Here is a 16,803-nt window from a genome sequence, read left to right as displayed (position 1 = left end):
TTAAGAATAATAAGGCTGATCACCTCACGTGAGGGGAGGGGTCGAATGCGGAAGTCGGGCTGACCTCATCCTCGCGCCCCGGGATGCCGGCTCTCTCCTTCCTCCCCTTGGGCGGCGGTGTAGTGACGCTGACGCCGACCACGGCTCCCGTATCGTTGGTGCGGGCGGCCGCCTCCTAGCCCCGCATCCCCAAGATTAACCGCGGGACTCAGGTCCCTGTAAGAACGCGGCTATAGCTCCCCCTACCCCCCCGCTGCGCCCCCCCCTCCCCCCGCCGCGTTTGTTTCGGAGATACCGCCCGGAGCTGGAGCTGAGCAGAGACCGAGGAGGTGAGAGGAGAAACAGCAAGCAGGGGAGCCCTGTGACAGCATTGTTAAGCTCTGGCACAAGTCCATGAAGTGTGGCAAACAGATGGAGCGGCTGACGAACAGCAGGTGACACGGAAGCGGCTGAAGAAAGGAGAGACAGGCAACCCTCAGATAAGTGATATGATCTTTTGGGACAGTTGGTCAGAGAGGGTAAGTGCCTTTTCTTGCTTCAACATGGTGGGAGTCCCAATGTGAAATCCGTATCGCCGCTTGAGAGATAAAGGTGAAAGTTAAAGTCCTAGCGGTATAGGCACGGACTTGGAGGTGCATATCACTACTCAGTTTTTCCCCTAGCGCAATGTGCCACTGAAAGCCCTCATTATCCATTTCAAAGAGAAGTCGCGCTGGTTGCTCTCAGAGGTAGACTTCTTCTCTTATTTCTGTGTACCCCTAGAGGAGCTGAAGCCCATATGGTGATCTGGTATATATAATGAGTGAGTTATCATGAGTGCCTCCGCTAGATGGATCGGTGAAGGGACTGTCTTGTTCTGAGCTTACTAAATCAAATGGCTATATTGAGATATGGAATGATTTAACCCCCTCCTGGATAACTTCTGAAAGTGGTTCTATGCCTATATAAATCATTTATAAAAAATCTAAATATCTGCCGCCCTGTGATTTTGGGATAAGGTCTAGGATAAGGGCTGTACTTCAGACTCTCAAGGACAAAGTACTGATAATAAGAACATCCCTACACGCTACCTGCCTAGGTTGAGTTACCCAACCAGTGGCTGGAGAAATATCTCTATATTTAATTAAGGACTGGATTAGCCTAAACAGATAAGAAAAGACGCCACTGGTAATACAGGTCCTGAAATACCCCAAGATAAGAGTAACAAGTTTAGCTTTGTGGTCCCTCACTAAGGGGGGTGGGGTGCTGAAATTTTGGTGGCTCAACCTTAGTCCCGGGTGGAGTAAATAAAGTCAAGGGAGCGAAAGGATAACAAGAATGAGAGGGAAATCAAGTAAGGGGGGAACAACAACAACGAACCCAACGGGGGCACCCGGCAGATTAAGTGCAAGCCCAGGAACGATAAGGAAATACATGGTACAGGACAACACGACAAGTCCGGGCAAGGGTCCGGGAGCTAAAAGCAAAATCCCGGATGCTCCGCCCAAAGTCAATACAAGGAGGCAGGCTGCAGAAGAGTCCCTAGGCTTAAATATAGCGACGTTGGCAACTCTAGATGAAGTTCCATTGGAGGGTCAAAGGGAAGGAGTTATGCCAACAAAGAATGATATAGCAGAGATGTTCGCCAGGTTGGAAACTTTTATTAGAGCGGAAACAGACGCCATAAGAGGGGACATGGGCCACATCCTGAGAAGAGTGGAAGAGGCCGAGTTAGCAGTGGAGAGCCAGAGGAGTGAAATAGGAACTCTGAGATCCCAGTTAGAGGAGATACAGCGTGAACAAAGAGATCTAAGATATAAGTTGGAAGATCAGGAAAACCGAAGCAGACGAAAAAACTTGAGAATTAGGGGAATCCCAGAACCACAAGGGGAGGGTGAAGACTTACAGGAGAAGATAAATCAAATATTCGGAGGTCTAATCAATCTGGAGGACAAGCCCGTTAAATTAGATAGAGTACATAGACTGAGGAAACCCGCTCAGATCAGCAGGGAAACGCCTCGGGATGTGATAGTGAGGTTTCATAACTACCAAGATAAAGAAAAAATCAGGACAAGTTCGAGAAATAATCACGCATTGAAATATGGGGAATCCAGTCTACAAATCTACCCAGATCTGGCGAATGAGACACGGGCAAGAAAAAGAGTCCTCAGACCCCTATTGGATCTGCTCAAAGCGCGAGAAGTACACTACTCTTGGGGCTTCCCAGCATGTCTGATTGGGAAAAAAGATGGGCGCTCAGCGACATTAAGGTTCCCAGAGGAGACCCAAAACTTCTGTCGCAAGTTAGACATTCCACTCATTGAAATCCCGGGATGGTGGGAGAGAGGGGGAGGTCAAAATGTTGCTGAAGACACACAAAATTGGAAGCCGGTGTATAATAGGAGAGGTGTATAGGGGCGAAGATGTAGTTAGGTATCCCGTGTCTAGTGGGTTAGAGAGTCTTGTGCGGGTGGAGGGGGGGGGCGGGTGGCGACGGGCTTCGGACCCGGAGCCCTGGGGAGGGGGAGCCTTGGGAGGGGGGTGGGGGAGTGGGGGGGAGGGGGGGGGGGTCGGATAGTCCCTGGGGTGGGATGGGAGGTGCCGGGCTCTCGCACTGGGCTCAACCCTTGAGGGGCCATCCTTAGGGCTGGGTGGAGAAGGCGAGGCCATGGTCAGTAGGGTTATTGGGAGATGGGGTGCTCCTAAGAGTAGGGGGGGAGGCAGGGGGGGGGTGGGGTGGTGGAGGGGGGGAGGGGGGGCAAGGGAGGGATGAGACCAGCACAACCTTATTTTTCTCCTGTGGCAGCTGCGATGGAGTACTGAAAAGAAGATAAATGGTTGGAATCAATTTGATAACCTATAATGTGAGGGGGCTCAACTCGCCTATAAAATGCGCGAATGTGATGAGCGAGCTGAGAGCCAATAAAGCTGAGGTGGTCTTCCTCCAGGAGACTCACCTATACCTGGGGAAAAATCAGAGGATTCTATCAAGGGACTACCCGTTGTGGTTCTATAGCGATTCCCCGATAAGGGGTGCAAAAGGGGTAGCGATCGGCTTTGCTAGGGAAACCCGCTTCCAGATTGAGGAGAGATTGTCAGACCCTGAAGGCCGATTACTAATTTTGAGGGGAAAACTTAATGGCGAGTTATATACACTAGCTAATATTTATTGCCCAAATAACAACCCAAGTAAATATCTAATCGGAGCCTTACTGAAGCTAGAGGGTTTCAGGAGAGGGAGGACGGTTCTAGCAGGTGATCTGAACTTATGCCTTGAACCGGGCAGGGATAGTGCGTCACGTGCACGGGGGACTGGAGGGGTTTGGTTGAACAAGCTCAAAAAAAAACTACATCAGCTTCAACTAGTTGATGTTTGGAGGATGCAACATCAAACAATATTGGATTATACATACTATTCCCCCGTGCACGCGACGTACTCAAGACTTGACTATTTTCTCACAGACCACAGATATTTAGAGGAGGTCGAAAGTACAAATATTGGCTCCATAACATTTTCGGACCACGCCCCGGTGATATTACGGATTAAGCAAAACAAGCAATCTCCCCCGTTTCATAATTGGAGACTAAATGAAGATCTCCTCCATGATAAGGAAATAGACAAATTAATAAATGATGAACTGGAATTCTATTTTAGAATCAATTCCTCCGAAGAAGTATCAGAAGCAATGGTATGGGAGGCCCACAAGGCATATATTAGGGGGATAATAATAAAGGCGGGGGTGGAGAAAGAAAGAAGGCAGAAAAAAATCTTGAGCACTCTCCAGGAAGAAGTCAAAAAACTAGAAAGGCAGCATAAAGATGCAGGGGATGGAGGGACCTTGGGAAAACTTCATGGGGCCAGGGAGGCCTTGAGACAACAGATAGAGGCAGAAAATCGTAAGAAATTCAATTTAGTCAAAAAAGAGAGATATGTATCTGGGAATAAACCAGGCCGGGTGCTGGCTAGGGCATTGTGTAAAAAGAAAAACAAAAACTATATCGATAAGATAAAGACGAAAGCAGGAGAATATAAACATAAGGATAAGGATATAGCACAAACCTTCCAGGAATTCTATGGGGAGCTCTACTCAATAAATATAAAGGATAACGATATAATAAGAGAGCAAAAGCGAGAAAAAATAATTAACTACCTAAAAGATACGGGGATGACTAAGATAACAAAAGATGAGAGTCTCGTGCTAGATGCCCCCATTACAGAGGTTGAGGTAAGGAAAGCTATTAAGGAGACCCAGACAGGAAAGAGCCCTGGCCCGGACGGGCTGACGGTATTATATTATAAGAAACATCAAGAGCAGTTAGTACCAAAATTATGTACCTATTTAAATGAGATAGGAAAGAGAGGGGAGATGAGTAGAGATGCATTGGCAGCCATTATAGTGCTCATCCACAAGGAGGGTAAGGACAACACACTATGCTCTAGCTTTAGGCCTATATCCCTCCTAAACAATGACACAAAAATCTTTGCAAAAATTATCGCGGGTAGAGTGAAACAAATAATTAAAAACATTATCCATCCTGATCAGGTGGGGTTCATACCAGGTAGGCAAGGAAGGGACAATAGTATCAAGACGCTACTGATAACCCAGGAAATTAAAGAGAGTGGAGTCCCAGGTCTACTGCTATCTATAGATGCTGAAAAAGCATTTGATAGAGTAGACTGGGACTTCATGATAGAAACTCTCAAACAAGTAGGTTATGGGGAGAGGATCTGTAGCTGGATAAAGGCGCTTTATTCAAAACCATCGGCGAGAGTAAAAATAAACGGGATCTTATCCGAGCCTTTCAGTATGTACAATGGCACAAGACAGGGGTGTCCAATCTCCCCAATGCTCTTCCTGATGGTTCTGGAGCCCCTCCTTGCCAGGATTAGACAGGACCCGGATATTGGCGGGGTCAACATAGGGGGAATCGAGTATAAGCTCGCTGCTTTTGCGGACGATATCCTTCTTTATATAACCAATCCAAGAATTTCCCTCCCGAACGTCCTAGCTACATTAGAAGAGTATGGGAAACTGTCCAATTTTAAAGTAAACACCGCCAAATCAGAAGTTCTAGACATCAACCCAAAAAAGACAAGTGACTCCGCTTATCAAAAATATTATCCCTTTAGGTGGGAGAGGGAAGCCTTAAAATATCTAGGAATCAAAATTACACCATCAGTAGAAGAGCTATTCCAGGTCAACTATATCCCGCTTTTAAATGAGGTTAAAGTAGGACTAAAGAGATTACAACAGGGGCAACTGTCGTGGTCGGGTAGAATTAGTGCACTTAAAATGGTTATATTACCAAAAATTACATACACATTGCAAATGCTCCCAGTGGCTCTTCCGTCTAGTTACCTTAAGAGGATGCACTCAATGATTCTAAAATTTATATGGAAAGGGAAAACCCCACGGATAAAATACGACCAATTAATAAACACCAAAAACAAAGGGGGATGGGGAGCACCTGATATCAGTAAATATTATGAAGCTATTGCACTGGGGAGGGTAATAGATTGGTTTAAAAACAAAGATAAACAATGGGTAGAAATTGAAAACAGTACTAGTAAGATAAAACTTCACAAAATAATATGGTACGCACCAAAATTAAGAAAACAAGACACAAAAATGCACGAAATCACTAGACATGCACTTGGAGTATGGGATAGGGTCCATAAAAGGGAACATTGGCAATACAACTCACCACTAATGTCACTGAAGGAAGTAGATTACTTCCCACCGGGAAAGGAAGAATGGTTTGGGAAATGGCTACTAGACGAGAACTTGCAGTTAAGAGATGTAATGGACCGGGGGAAAATCTGTTCAATGCAGGAGCTCAAGAAAAGAGGAGACAGGATGATCATTAGCCCATGGCGTTACGCTCAGTTAAAACACTTCATAGCATCCTTACCGCAACCCATTAGAACAATGAATAGTCTACTCCCATTGGAGAAAATATGCGTAGAACGGAACAAAAAAAGCGGTTTCTCTAGAATATATAAGATATTGGTCGAGTTGAAGAGAATAGATATTCTGCCCTGTATAAGTAAATGGGAGAAGGAGCTAGGTTTAATATTTGCAGAGACAGAAGTGGATCTGTTAGTAAAGCGTCTTTTGACCACGTCAGTTAACTATAAAGTCCTAGAGTTAAATTACAAGTGTTTAACCAGAATGTATATGACCCCGGATAAGATGCATAGGATTGATAAGGATAGGTCTCGGCTATGCTGGAGGGGATGTGGCGAAATTGGGACGATGGCCCATGTGTGGTGGTCGTGTCCGGAGATAGCGACTTTCTGGGATGAGATTAGAAAATACATCAAAGAGATTACTAAACATGATTTGCCAAGGGACCCCAGGGTCCTTCTGTTCCACCTGAGCGAGATGCACACTAAGGCCTACCTCAGATCACTCCTCCCTCACCTTATTGATGCAGCTAAGAGCCTAATCCCCATTAGCTGGAACAGAAAAGAAAGGCCAACCATGAGGGAATGGTTCAATAAAATAAACGAGACACAGGATATGGAATATCTAAGGTTCAGTGAGGGGACGAAAATGGAGGCGTTTAGGTCCAAGTGGGGAGATTGGGAAAAATTCAGAATTTCTCTCAAAGCAGCTGAGATATGGTTGTCGTGAGGGCGCCCTAAAGAACATAATAGTACATAATAATATATAAAAAAAAAAAAAAAAAAAAAAAAAAAAAAAAAAACAGGAGGCATGAGGGAGTACGGTCTCGGGGGGGGGGGGGGGTTAGGGAGGGAGGTAAGGGATGGGGGAGAGGGGTTGGTATGGAATTAATGGCGTATGTTGGTATAGTGGGATAGTGGGGGGAGGGTTGTAAATATGGATCAGGTATGTTGAGTAATCCCCCAATCAATGCAATACTTTAAAGCCATAATGATGTGATGGAAAAGGGAGGTATTTTTTTCTTGAGCGTCAACTTGAAAAAAAAAAAAAGTGACTCCCATGATACACCCTCTCGCTGATGTGGCAAAAAAAAAAAAAAAAAAAAAAAAAGAAAAAAAAAAAAAAAAAAAAAAAAAAAAAGAATAATAAAAAAAAAAAAAATTAAAGCGCCCCTGTCCCTGCATGCTTGCACACATAAGCGAACGCATACGTAAGTTACGCCCACGTATGTAAACGGCGGTCAAATCACACATGAGGTTTTGCTGCGTGCGTTTAAAGGCAAAAGGATCAATTCTAGCCCAAGACCCTCCTCTGCAACTCTAAACATAGAACCTGTAAACATTTTTAAAGCGCCGCCTATGGAGATTTTTGAAGTTCGGCGCCATTCCACGCATGAGCGAAATTTTTAACACGTGGCATGTTAGGTATCTATTTACTCAGCGTAACATCATCTTTCACATTATACAAAAAATTTGGGCTAACTTTACTGTTTTTTTTTTTTTTTTTGTTTTGTTTTGTTTTTTTTTTTAATTCACGAAAGTTTTTTATTAAAAAAAAAAAAAAAACGCGTTTGAAAAATTGCTGCGCAAATACCGCGTGACCTAAAAAGTTGCAACGACTGCCATTTTATTCCCTAAGGTCTCTGCTAAAAAAAAAAACAAAAAAAAAAAAAAAACATATATAATGTTTGGGGGTTCTGAATAATTTTCTAGAAAAAAAAATGATGATTTTTTTTACATGTAGGAGCGAAGTGCCAGAATTGGCCTGGATGGGAAGTGGTTAATGGATGTTGTGCAATGAGTTTGTTTTCTTCTTCCATATGATATACCGTGTGATCAGGTCTTGGAGTTCCCTAAAGGATAATTGCCTTGGGGATTTGCATCATTGGAGTCTATTAAGTAGGCAGAACATAGAGTTGCCACCTCACCTCTTTAAACCCGAACACATATGAATTACACGGGTTCTGAGGCTAATCAAATGCAGATAAGGCACCAAGTGAGTTTAATTACCACCTTGATCAGCCACAGAACCCGTGATGAGGTGGCAACCATAGCTGAACAGCTGAGGCGGTATATACCCAAAGTGAGGGGTAATTGCTCTCTGATGTGCATATAGACCTAGGAAGGTCTTAATATCTGGAGCACTGGGTGTTTGCACCGATTGAAATTGGAAGGACACTCTTTTCACTTTCACCTTGTGGATCTACAATTGATTTTGAACTTTTTTATACACGTTTATTCTAAAGATGGACTTTTGTTTGCCTAATCACAGATAAGGCATTATATCACATATACATGACAGCGCAACACGTTGACACACCGGAGCCCCAAAAAAGTCAACGCCCCTCCCGCCGCCGATGTGATTCCTCCCATGCGGGGGCTGGGAGGGGGGGTGTCACATCTTCAGCTCTGAGGGGTTCATGCTGGGATCTGTAGTCCTTCACTTTTGGGGGGGTCAAATCCCCCAAAAGTGAAGGACTACAAGTCCCAGCATGAACCCCTGATATCTAAGGATGTGATGCCCCCCCCCAAATTGAAGGACTGCAGGTCCCAGCATGGACCCCTGTGAATTAAGGGTGTGACCCCATAGATTTCACATGCTAATGCTGGGACCTGTAGTTCTTCACTGATTGGGGGCATCACGTCTTCAGTTCTGAGGGGTTCATGCTGGGACATGTAGTCCTTCACTTTTGGGAGGGTCACATCCCAGCAGGAACCCTGCCATGATATCTAAGGATGTGTCACATGGTGCTGCAGTCAGAGACAGACAAGAAGTATGAAGGAGAAACTTCCAGAGAGATCAGTCACTATGAATACAACCTAACCATCTACACGGAGACCACCTTGGGTGCTTTAAACAACTACGGTGGTGAGGAGATCGTGGATGATATACTCATACGCTATATGCCCCTTTGGGGTGATTGGATCTGGTGAGTGGGGACCCTTGAGGGGGAGCACATAAATTAACCAAGAACGTTTGAAAGCACTCCAGCCACGGTTTTGTTTGAAGAAATTTGAACACGTTTTTTGTAGAAATTCACCACTTTATGGACTATGATCACTACACAATCCTGTTTGACGTTATGTTTATATGTTTGAATTGATATGTAGAGGTGCAGTTTATGGTCTCGTTCAGTGCAAATCCACAATGCTATATGTTATTTTCTTTTTGAAGGCACATCACTATTAATTATAGGGGACCAATAGAGTTCTCTAGTTTTCACTCTTTCTAATAATAGTAGCAACTATATGGTAACGTGCACGTTATTTTATTATGATTTCTCTTATTATATAGAGAAGCCTATATTTTGGCACAACTAAATGTTGTTATTTGTAAACCTTCACTAGGGTATTTCTTTGGCTTGTAACTATCACCCAATCAGGATATAGGAGGGACACAATCACCAATTCAGTCAGCAGTTAACCCCCTCCTCCATATAGCTCCTTATCCCATATAATCCATTAGGGAGCGCCACACCTCATTGTAGATATATTTGTAACCAGTTGGAGGATCCCTAGGGAAGCTCCTTTTAGGCACACCTAATTATTGTCCTAAGTGCAGCCATTACACATATATTTATTCTAAAGATGGACTTTTGTTTGCCTAATCACAGATAAGGCATTATATCACATATACATGACAGCGCAACACGTTGACACACCGGGGCCCCAGGAAAGTGAACGCCCCTCCCGCCGCCGATGTGACTCCTCCCATGCGGGGGCTGGGGGGGTGTCACATCTTCAGCTCTGAGGGGTTCATGCTGGGACCTGTAGTCCTTCACTTTTGGGGGGGTCAAATCCCCCAAAAGTGAAGGACTACAAGTCCCAGCATGAACCCCTGATATCTAAGGATGTGATGCCCCCCCAAATTGAAGGACTGCAGGTCCCAGCATGGACCCCTGTGAATTAAGGGTGTGACCCCATAGATTTCACATGCTAATGCTGGGACCTGTAGTTCTCCACTGATTGGGGGCATCACGTCTTCAGTTCTGAGGGGTTCATGCTAGTCCTTCACTTTTGGGAGGGTCACATCCCAGCAGGAACCCTGCCGTGATATCTTAGGATGTGTCCTCCTTCCATCCCTTTGAGGGTGTCATCTCATCTGTCAGTGTCCTCTACTCTTCTGCAGACCCCTTATCTGCCTACCATCCTCTTATCAGGCTAGCTCCAGGCTGACACACACTCAAAGCTCCTGTAAAGTGCTGACAGTTCAGAACAGAATGCTGGCTGCTGGGGGAGAGCTGACTGAGGATTTGAACCCCGATCTGTCCAAGGCTGAGTGCTTTGGATTCATTTGCCTTTCTACAGAACTCATCTCTCCTTTGTGCACTTCTGCATGCTGCTGGCTGAACTATGCATGGAGGATGTGGGTGGCGCTAATCAGTATGCGCAGAGGAGGAAGTTAAATCTTCCCCCGCTGTGAATGCTGGGGCTCTGTCTCTCTCCTCCTCGTGGCATCACTGGTTGCTAGATGCAAGGCGGAGCGGCAGCAAGCAACCATTTGGGCACTGAGCCAATGGGTCATGTAAAAGGGGTCTCACCAGCCGGGGGTCCACCACAGGCTGTCAGTGAGTAACAGCAGCGATGTAAGGGATATTTTAGAGGGCATCAGATCGGTCCAGGGCCCAGGGGGCAATTTCCGGACACTGTATTGTCCCAGAATGAGGGTGCCCGGGACAGACCTGCTAATTGCGGGATTGTCCGGGGCAATCCAGGACACGTGGGCACCCTAATCCTGTCCTAGGTTGCAGATGCCGCACCTGCATAGACACAGTACAGTGGGGACAGGCAGCGAGTTACTGGCAGGATCACCAGGTGAAAACAAAGCCTGAAAAAAAAAAAAAGAAAACTACTGCAGCTATCACATCTAACAATGGTAAGCTGACATATATTACATTTTGTTTTTGGGTTTACATGAGATATTTACTAACACTATTCTTTAAAACCCAATCAAAACTTTCAGTTTAAATCAGCTAATTGAATCAAAGCAAAAGGTGGTTAAGCCCTAGTAGAAAAGTCTATGCCCTGCCAGCATGCTGCAAAGTAGGACCCTTGCTTTCTGTGTGGAAGCAGTGGCCTCTCTGACATCTCCCCGCTGAGTCAAACCTAAAGCTCCAAAATCAGCAAAGCCCATGTATCTCGTTGATTAAAGAGCTGCAGCAGCTCTGACTCGGCTATAGCCTGAGTAGAAAAGCCTGTTCCCGGCCAGTATCCTGCAGAGTGGGACCCTTGCTGTCTGTGTAGAAGCAGTGGTCTCTCTGCACAGGTCTGACATGCTGCCTGCTAAATCAGACCTATAGCTTTGCAACCAGCAAAGTTAATGCAAAGAGCAAGGATTCCTTTTCTGCAGCTGCTGGCTGGAGACAGGTTGTGGCTGCTTTGTTTTATGAAAGCACACTGTAAACCTATGAAGATCTTTTGTTTTAATTGCACCTGGTATGTATTTAGCTGATTTGAATTGATTGTAAAGTCTCATTATTAGTTTTACCTAAAAAACAAAAAAAACAAAACATGTTATACTTACCTGCTCTGTGTAATGGTTTTGCACAGAGCAGCCCAGATCCCCCTCTTCTCTGGTCCTCCTTCGGTGCTCCTGGCCCCTCCCTCCTGTTGAGTGCCCCCACAGCAAGCAGCTTGCTATGGGGGGCACCCAAGCTGCGCCACAGCTCCCTGTGTCCATTCAGACACAGAGCCGTGGCCCGGCCCCACCCCCTTTCTCTCCTTATTGGCTGACTGACTTTGACAGCAGCGAGAGCCAATGGAGCCACACTGCTGTCTCAGCCAATGGGGGGGGGGGGGGGGGATCCCAGGCAGCCGAGACACTTCTACAACATAAAAAGCTTGTAGGAGGAGTTTTCATTCTCCGCTGAGGTTGCAGGACCCCTCACCCTCTGATTACATGCACCTTCCCAATGTGAGAAATTGAGAGCAAATACACCTTGTGACAGGATCAGGAAGGTCATAGGCCATGCAGTTATTATCTTGTATTATATGTGTACCCCATTATGACCATTGGTGGACTCTGTCATTTTATTATAGTGTTCATTTATAACCATGTTATTATCAGTTACCACTGTTGTAGAAATCGACATTGTGAATAGTATTTGTTTCTATATATATGGAATAAATGTGTGTAATCATGTATTTACAGATTATTAAACTTTTTAATATCCACCATTGTATTCTATTCAACCCCGTGCTTAACTCAAAGTCCCACCCTTTTGCTGTCAACTTCTCACATTGGGAGGGTGCATGTAATCAGAGGGTCAGGGCTCCTGCAGCCTCATAGGGCAGTCAGAGGAGAATGAAAGCTCCTCCTACAATCTTTAACCAGACACTGATAGAAGTCACAAGACTGCTACCCTGTTTTCCCGAAAATAAGACCTAGCTTGATTGTGGGTGATGGCTGCAATATAAGCCCTACCCCCCAAATAAGCCCTAAAGTCCTTGTAGATCTTATTTTCAGGGTAGGGCTTATTTTCGGGGAAACAGGGTAGGGCTTATTTGGGGGGTAGGGCTTATTTTGCAGCCATCACCGACAATCACGCTAGGTCTTATTTTCAGGGAAACGGGGTATATACTGATCATGAGAAAAGGTATTTAGCAGTTTATATTTGCTAAAATAATTGCATTTCCATCTTCTGTGTACTGTGGGAGACCAGATATATTGAATGCAGGGTCCTGGGTTTAGTAACACTTTAAACTTTACTTCAAAAATAATTATTGGACTCTCTTGAGCAGTTGTAGTGGGCAAAACACATAACTTCTTGCAGGTTTTACAGGAAAAATTCCACAATCAGGAACAAAACAGAGATAAAAAATAAGACCTGAGAGTTTGTGTTTAAGGGTATGTTATCTGTAGATGGAAAACAGACATGAAGATTCCTCTTTATCACATACCTTAGTGATCCGGCATGTCTGAAGCTGCTAAAGAAAACCATTATATTTAATCTGATTTCCCTAAAATTCTTTTAGTTCTAACCCATCTACTCGTGTGATGGAACATTTTACTGAGAGCAATCCATCGCCTACCGTTGCTGGCCTTCTTCCAAAAATGCTAGTGGGCTGTCCCTGGCTTCAATTCCTTCCGAGCCGCTGACCAGGAACAAGCATGCAGATCAGGAAAGTCAAGGTGACATCAGGGCTCCTAATTTGCATAGTTGTTCTGGGTCCAATTGCTAGCCACGGAATTAGCATGACAGCCAGGAAACTAGTAGAAGATAGCAAAAAGAGGGGTCAGCAATGGGAAGTTCCACACTTCCTCGGTACGGTACAGATTACCTTTCGAAATGAAAAATATTGTTTTGGAATCAGTAGGAAACCCCTTTCAGTTTATTTTTTTTTATGTTTGTCTCACTGGGGCAGATTTTACCTTCACTTCCTGTCCCAGGGAAGCAAACGGAAGTGAGAGGAAATCTCAACAAAGCAAAGAAAACCCCTTCTTAGACAGTTGTCACCATTGGAAGGTTTCGTTCTGTTCCTGGGTTTGGTGGCAACTCTCTCACCTTCACTGTCAGTGATAGAGGTCACTTGGACAAATCGAGAGGGGAAAAAAAACACATATCCAAGAGATGCTGGGGCTCTTTTTTTTTTTTTTCAATTATTTAGCAAAAAAATAAATTCAGTGGTGATTAAATACCACCAAAATAAATAAATTTAATTTGGGTACAGCGCTGCATGACTGAGCATTTGCCAGTTAAAGTAGCGCAGTGCTAAGTAGCTAAATAATGCCCTGGTCATGAAGGAGGTCAAGTGGTTAATATTCGTAATACAATCACAGAGAGGCATCCAACACATTTTGGGGCCAGTGCTCTCCTCCTTGAATGGACTTAAACACACAGGTAGCCAACCATATCTGAGTTAAAACTGCTTTGCGCTCCTTTGGGAATCTAACATCTTTTATCAGTGGCAGTTAGAAAGCAAACAACTTCTAATACAGATCTGTTTGGCTACAGATCATTCCTTTTTTAAGCTCGTTCTTTTTTTTTTTTTCAAGCCCTGATGAAGGGGGAGTGTATCGGCCTTCGAAATGTGTTGGATGTTTCTCTATGATCATATTACAAATATTAAAAGCAACTTGGACTTTTTCACCATTGTGGTTTGGCATTCCTTTCTGTTATTATTATTATACAGGATTTATATAGCGCCAACAGTTTACACAACGCTTTACAATATAAAAGGAAGACAATACAGTTATAATACAATAAGATACAGGAGGATTAAGAGGGCCTTGCTCAGAAGAGCTTACAATCTAATAGGGTGGGGCAGGTGGTACAATAGGTTATAACTGTGGGAAATGAGCTGATGGAAGTGGTAAAAGATTAGTTAGAGACGTTATAGGCTTTCCTGATGAGATGAGTTTTCAGGGATCCCCTGAAGGTAGCAAGAGTAGGGGATAGCCAGACCGGTGGAGATAGCCAGTTCCAGAGGATGGGAGAGACTCTGGAGAAATCCTGGAGACGAGCATGGGAGGAGGAGACGAGAGAGTTTGAGAGTAGGAGGTCTTGAGAGGAGCGGAGAGGACGATTTGGGTGATATTTGGAGACAAGATTGGTGATGTAGCTTGGGGGAGAGTTGTGAATGGCTTTGTATGTTGTGGTTAGTAATTTGAATTTAATTCGCTGGGTGATTGGGAGCCAGTGTAGGGATTGGAGGAGAGGGGTGGTGGTCAGTGTAGGGATTGGAGGAGAGGGGTGGTGGTCAGTGTAGGGATTGGAGGAGAGGGGTGGTGGTCAGTGTAGGGATTGGAAGAGAGGGGTGGTGGTCAGTGTAGGGATTGGAGGAGAGGGGTGGTGGTCAGTGTAGGGATTGGAGGAGAGGGGTGGTGGTCAGTGTAGGGATTGGAGGAGAGGGGTGGTGGTCAGTGTAGGGATTGGAAGAGAGGGGTGGTGGTCAGTGTAGGGATTGGAGTAGAGGGTTGGCAGACACTGAGCGGTTGGTAAGGTGGATAAGTCTGGCAGCAGCATTCATGATAGACTGAAGAGGGGAGGAGCCTATGGAGAGGTAGGCCAATGAGAAGGGAATTGCAATAGTCAAGGCGAGAGATAACAAGGGAGTGAATGAGGAGCTTGGTGGTTTCATTTGTTAAAAAGGGGTGAATTTTAGAGATGTTACGGAGGTGAATTCTACAAACTTTTGACAACGATTAGATTTGGGGCTGAAATGACAAGTCAGAGTCTAGGATTACACCTAGTACCCTGGCGTGAGGGGAGGGACTGATGGTTGCATTGTTGATTTTGATGGAAAAGTCGTAGAGGGGGGCACGGGCGGGGGAGAATATTAATAACTCAGTTTTAGAGAGATTTAGTTGAAGGAAGTGGTGCGACATCCATGCTGATATGTCAGTATGTAAGTTAGTAATGCGAGAGGAGACTGAAGGAGTGAGGTGAGGAGTAGACAGATAGATTTGGGTGTCATCAGCGTATAAGTGGTATTGGAAGCCGTGGGCAGTTATCAAGTGACCAAGGGAGGAGGTGTAGCTAGAGAAGGGGTCCAAGAACAGAGCCTTGGGGGACCCCCACAGAAAGGGGCTATGGAGAGGAGGAGACAGAGTTGTAGGTGACACTGAAGGAGCGCTTTGAAAAATAGGCAGAGAACCAGGATAGAGCAGAATCCGGGAGGCCAAGGGAATGTAGTTTATTGAGAAGGAGCGGGTGGTCAACAGTACCAAAGGCTGCAGAGAGGTCAAGTAGTAGGAGTATGGAGTACTGGCTGTTGGTTGTAGCAGTAAATCGTTAGTGAGTTTTAGTAAGGCAGTTTCTGTGGTGTGCTGTGAGCGAAAGCCAGACTGTAAGGGGTCAAGAAGGTTATTTTCACTGAGGTAGGAGCTAAGACGGTTGTAGACTAAGCGTTCTAGAAGTTTGTTATGTTCTAAGCTAGTGTTCTCTAAACTTTCTGAACAAAGGGCCAGTTTACTGTCCTTCAGACTTTGAGGGGGCCAAACTAAGTGCAAAATCCCCTAGTGTCAATGAGAGTAAAAAATGCCCCTTCATTGGTATTAGCTTGAGGAATATTGCCCCTTTATAGGTATTAGGGGAAGAAATGGCGCCTTATCATTGGGAGGGATAGAACCCTGCAGTTGGGGTCAGTTGGAAGAATAGTGCCCCATTGTTGGGGTCAGTGGTAGGAATAGTACCCCATTTTTGGGGTAAGTGGTAGGACTAATGCCCCATTGTTGGTGTCAGTAGTAGGAATAGTGCCCTATTGTTGGGGTCAGTGTTAGGAATAGTGGCCTATTGTTGGGGTCAGTGGTAGGAATTAATGGCCTATTGTTGGGGTCAGTGGTAGGAATAGTGCCCTATTGTTGGGGTCAGTGGTAGGAATAGTGCCCTATTGTTGGGGTCAGTGTTAGGAATAGTGGCCTATTGTAGGGGTCAGTGGTAGGAATAAGTGGCCTATTGTTGGGGTCAGTGTTAGGAATAGTGCCCTATTGTTGGGGTCAGTGGTAGGAATTAGTGGCCTATTGTTGGGGTCAGTGGTAGGAATTAGTGGCCTATTGTTGGGGTCAGTGGTAGGAATAGTGCCCTATTGTTGGTATAAGGGGATCTGGAGCTTGGTCCCCAACCAAGCCTCCCCAAAGAAGTGGGGCATTTGGACTATCTCTGTACGGTAAAGCAGAAGTAACTTCAAATATGCAAACAAATATATAAAAGATAATACAAAAGTTTATTAATACAAAATTAATAACACATAACAAATAATCAGTTACAGGTTAGGAGCATGGTAACAATCCATGTGTATCACCAAGATAATGATCCCTAAGCGGGGAAGATCACAGTGGGATAGTTGATCACGGATTACATCTCAACTAGTTTTGCGGGCTAATGCCGCTTCATCAGGAGTATATCTGTAATTTGATTAACAAATGATCAGTGACAATATAATTGACTAAAGAAATATATAGTAACAACATTTAA

The 16,803-nt window shown here is 44.8% G+C and overlaps 1 protein-coding gene across 4 annotated transcripts in view; it reads left to right on the top strand.

Annotated features, from left to right (window-relative positions):
• The window catches only part of EXOC3L4 (exocyst complex component 3 like 4), a 147,012-nt gene that overhangs the window by 3,404 nt on the left and 126,805 nt on the right, over nucleotides 1-16,803 (top strand). The window contains exon 1 of one of the 4 annotated variants that reach the window (XM_073609563.1): nucleotides 8,577-8,817. The exons of the other annotated variants lie outside the window; for them this stretch is intronic. The gene's annotated coding sequence lies outside the window, so the exon portion shown is untranslated. Of the gene's footprint in view, nucleotides 1-8,576; nucleotides 8,818-16,803 lie in introns of those variants that run through there. 4 annotated transcript variants of the gene reach the window in all.

This window comes from Aquarana catesbeiana, linkage group LG13 (genome assembly GCF_042186555.1).
Source record: "Aquarana catesbeiana isolate 2022-GZ linkage group LG13, ASM4218655v1, whole genome shotgun sequence".
NCBI classification, from domain to species: domain Eukaryota; kingdom Metazoa; phylum Chordata; class Amphibia; order Anura; family Ranidae; genus Aquarana; species Aquarana catesbeiana.
This window is presented reverse-complemented; position numbering and strand designations above follow the sequence as displayed.